The sequence below is a fragment of the Lactuca virosa genome, chromosome 6 (genome assembly GCF_052849685.1).
Source record: "Lactuca virosa cultivar CGN04683 chromosome 6, Lactuca_virosa_CGN04683_v6, whole genome shotgun sequence".
Taxonomy (NCBI): Eukaryota; Viridiplantae; Streptophyta; class Magnoliopsida; order Asterales; family Asteraceae; genus Lactuca; species Lactuca virosa.
In genome coordinates, this window is record NC_136431.1 from 105,696,977 (window position 1) to 105,700,743 (window position 3,767).

Sequence of the window (3,767 nt, forward strand, 5' to 3'; positions counted from 1 at the left end):
CTAACAATGGTTCAATTGGTGAGCAAGCATGTCAAGCACGTATTAACTTATAAACCAATAATTGATTAATAATTATGTTGGTGATTTTAGTGTCACCATGTCATTTTAAGTAACTGGAACTAACATGTGAGCTAAGGGGATTCATGATTTGTACTCTAATATATGTACGGGGTTGTGCGGAGTGCACGCATGTATAAGATCGAATCAGAAGCCGGTTCGACGACTAGTCGGGGGTCCGGGGGCAGCGCCCCCGGGTCCGGGGTTTCCAAAGGGGCATCGCCCCTTTGGCGGGGTCTAGTATAACGCCCGGGTTTCGGGGCTAAGCATTTTTAGACGATGTAATAGTCTAGGTCAACTATTGTAACTCTTTTGATGTAACAAAAATGAAATATTTGAGTATTTTGTGAATTTATGTGCTTATTATTTAATTATAAATGTATAATTAATAAAGAATAAAAATAAGCGTCAAAATTAAAATATGAGATAAGCCCGATATCTTTACATAAAGTTGTAGTGGTCAAAACAAGGATTCCGGAGATATAAAGAACGCCGAAATCCGAGTTATAACGAAGAAGTTATGACCCGACGAAGTTTCACGACGGAACCGACACGATACCGGGAAGCGTGAATAGTGAATTTATGATAAAGCGAGTTTTTAGCCGACACGACCTAAACGAGAATCGAAGAGCTCTTTAATTGTGGCGTAACAATAAAAAGACAGACGAAAACGGACGTCGGATGAAGAAGTTATGAATTTTTAACGGACCAATCCTGTCCCGGCCTGTTAAAAATATAACTTTTAAAATAAATTCAAAATTAGCCAACGGAGTCTAAACGAAAGTTGTAGATTACATTCCCGCCTTCGCGTGGATATAAATAACGTCAAAAATGGAGCTCGTATGCGAGAGTTATGATTTTTCTAAGACGGGAGGCCGATACGCGATATTGGGTGACATGGCACCACCAGAAATTGGACATGTGGCACCACCAGAAATTGGACACATGACACCACCAGAAATTGGACATGTGACACCACCAGAATTTGGACAAGTGGCACCACCAGAAGGCCACCACATGCCCCAACTCACTATAAATAGAAGTGTCGGGTTCTCTCATTTCTTACACCTTTCATCTTCCACTTTCTCTCTCTAAACTCTCTCTCTAAGCTCCCTTGAGCCCCTAAAGTCTAGGTAAACCCCCTAGCACCCGAAGGAAGTCCCGAGGCTCCCGGAGTCCCGAGAAAAGAACCTTTCGGCTCGGAAACGCTGCTCCAGCGAAGTCCGGTTTTGAGAAAAACCCGCTGTAAGTAAGGTACGCCTACGAAATTTTTAATATAACTTTTAAATAATTATAGTAATGTTATTAGGTCCTTAAAATAATTATTTGGGCTATTATTATTTATATATTGGGTGTTATTTAACGCTTGTATAATAATAATAATAGCCAGACTATTAATTAGTCGCGGTTAACGTTAAAACTAAACGCTAGTGATATTAATACTAGGTTTTGATCAAGGAAAAATTGTTTTGAGATAACGGAGTGCTGTTCGAGTACCGAGTCACCACCTAATCAGGTGAGTGCATAGTTACTTTCATCTTACACATAGATATGAAGTATTTTATATTAATTACGTGCTATGTGGGCATATTATCTGAATACTTGCTGCCTATGCTGATGAAAGATTTTTATACATGTTTTAAATAATTTAAACTGTATATGTATTTTATATCTACAAAAATGTTGGGGTAAAACATGGGTAGATGTAATAAGACGATGTGTGAAAAACAAAATGATGAGAGGCCTCGATGTCGTTGTTGTTGATTCTGTCATCTAGCGGAGTATGGATGACGACCACAGACTCTTCTAGACAGTCCAGTGGAACGCTAGCAGGCTCGCAACCTGTAGGTGTTTGTGAACGATGTGTTCACCGGTGTACTCCATCCCCCTCATGGTTGCCTTTAGGACATTTATTGCTAAGGAAACCCCTTGGCAGTAGTGTCCATCCCGATATTGATCCTTAGTCTAGGTCCCTTATGATAGGTGTTTTAGGGACGTAATGTGAGGATAACGGGAACGGGTAATCGGGTTATTGTTGATTGATGAAATTAATAAACTTATTTATTGTGGGTTGAAAACCCTATGTGCTCACCAGGCTCCCAAGTCTGACCCACTCAGTTTCTTGTATTACAGGTAGTGGCGCACGAGCATAGATATGATGTTTGGGATGAGAGATTATGAATAAATGTAGTAAGGCTATATTGTACTGTTTATGCTTTTGATCTATATCGAACATGACATCCCGATGTTTTTAATGAAATACATTTCTACGGAAATGCTTTGATAAGTCTTTATCATAATTTTATTTTGGGAACAAATTTCGCAACACTTTTATTTAAAATGTTACTCTGATTTTTAAACAAAGCATAAACAAAATCGGTCTTTTCTGGCCGTAAAAATGGGGATGTCACAGTTGGTATCAGAGCATTAGTTTAAGCGAACTAGGAATTTGTAGGATTTCTAGACTTAAACTTAGAATGCTAAGCAATGATTGTGAGGTGTGAGCACTAGCTTATTTTAGGAATTGTGCCTAAAATGCTTTTATGTGCTAAATGATTTATGCCTTATATGCTGTTATTTGTTCGGATCTATGGTCTATTGCCGACCGGATCTGGAAACCTTATGTGTTTAGGATTCTAAACGTACAACTACGATATTAGAACTAACATGTAAATGTTTCGGAGAGATAAGGATGATTTAAACGTCTATCCTGAATAAAGATATAAATTCACCTTATTCGGTGTATAGATCAAAATGGCAAGAACCCGCAGTGGAGCTGGAAACGCAAACGAAAACAGGAATCGACCACCTGTAATTGAGCAAATACATGTTGTAGCTGCAGCACCTGAGCCAGTAACGATGGCTGGTGTACAATTGATGATTCAGGCGATGTTGGATAATCAGATGGAAGAAACTAGACGTCTGCTTCGACAAAATCGTGAAGAACTTTCAATCCAAGTTGAAGAGCCCGAAGTGAATGGAGGGCCATCGGAAGGTGGAAACTTCAGTGGTACCGTTGGTCAAGACAACCCACAAATTGTTAGACAAGGCAATCGTAATGGAGGAAATGATGGAAGAGGATGTAAATACAAGGATTTTATGGCGTCTAAGCCACCGTGTCTATCCGGAAGCCCGACGCCGGTGCAAATTATGGATTGGATCTCCGAAATGGAGACAATGTTTGAAAGTTGCGAATGCAGCAACAGGCAGAAGACCGCTCTTGCGATCCCGTTGTTGAAATCTGGCGTGTTGAGTTGGTGGAAGCTGTTAGCTGATTCTATGCCCAAGGGAGAAGCGAGTAAAATGTCTTGGGAAGATTTTGTGGAACAACTGAAACTGCAATACTGCTCAGAGCAGGACCTACTGGAAATCAATAACGAGTTTCAGAATTTGAAGAAGGTAAAGATGAGCGTTGCTGAATACGCTGCAAGTTTCACGGAGAAAATGAAGCTTATCCCATACCTAGTTCCAACAGAACTCTCAAAGGTCAATATGTTTGCCCTTGGACTACCAGCGGACTATGGTCCAATGGTTAAGCAAGCAACCACGTTGAAAGCCGCCATCTGGGCTGCCAGAAATGTTGAGACCCAGATCAGGGAGAAAGGTCTGGAAAGGTCAGAGGTTGGTGAGAAGAGGAAGTTTGACGGACCCTCGGGGTCCAGCAAAAAGGGTAAATTCTCAAAGTCTAGTTCGAAAGGAGGTGGAGGAGG

At 40.6% G+C, this 3,767-nt stretch overlaps 1 long non-coding RNA gene across 1 annotated transcript; it reads left to right on the plus strand.

The window, feature by feature from the left end:
• The first annotated feature begins 1,145 nt into the window (after positions 1-1,145).
• On the plus strand, positions 1,146-2,895 carry LOC145118913 (uncharacterized). Its single transcript, XR_013713545.1, has 3 exons — positions 1,146-1,311; positions 1,504-1,573; positions 2,806-2,895. It is a non-coding gene; the product is annotated as an uncharacterized LOC145118913 (long non-coding RNA).
• The last annotated feature ends 872 nt before the right edge of the window (positions 2,896-3,767 follow it).